Genomic DNA, 932 nt, shown 5'->3' with positions numbered 1-932 from the left:
CTCTCTCTCTCACACACACACACACACACACACACAGACACAAACACATGCACGCAAAGACGAGATTTACGAATCCACACAGCAAAGAACAGTTAACCCTATCGGTACGTCGTGTTTTACTATTGTATCCACACGACCTGGGGAACTCTATGTCACCGCTTTTCAAAGAGGAAAATTTACTCGTTAATCCGATCCGTACGTTTTGCACAGCAGTCTGTCAAAATGATCTTTTTAGAAATACTGAAAATTTCAAAGAGATCTTCGTACTAGAAGTATTCTAAAATGTGAAGGACACAACACCGGGGGTACAAAATGACCCCAGGGCGTACGGATAGGGTTAACAAACCCAACCTTACTTGCTTCGGAACAAACGAAAGGCCAGTCCTTGTTTACTTAATCCAAAGATAAAAAAGGATATTTTAAAATCTACTTCATTAGATAATCGTCTTGGAGTCGAGGTTATTTTCGTAACTCGACTTTTAAATGAAACTTTCCTCTGGCCTTCCCCCCCCCCCCCCCCCCCCCCCCCCCCCCCCAGGAATTAACCCCCGAATGACGTAAGCCGCACGACCTTTTGTAGCCTACCATCTTCTAACAGCGTGTTCACACCAGAAGTGTTGGTCGACCGACCGACAACGGTCAACCAATAAATAATGGACGTCATATACGTTCACATCAGAAAATATTGGACGTTTGTCTGTGTTGATATGTACGGATGCCTCATGCTATGCCTACTTAATGTAGCTTAATAAATACATGAATAAATCAATACATGAATAAATCAATAAACAAATAAGTAAATAAATAAATAATCAAACAAATAAACAAATAAACAAATAAACAAACATAATTATAAAAGGCTTGCACTTATATTAATGTGCTTTATAATTCATAAGAACATAATATATTATATTACACACATATACGCACAC

This window comes from Aplysia californica, unplaced genomic scaffold (assembly GCF_000002075.1).
Source record: "Aplysia californica isolate F4 #8 unplaced genomic scaffold, AplCal3.0 scaffold00041, whole genome shotgun sequence".
NCBI classification, from domain to species: Eukaryota; Metazoa; Mollusca; class Gastropoda; order Aplysiida; family Aplysiidae; genus Aplysia; species Aplysia californica.
Note: the sequence above shows the minus strand (reverse complement) of the source record.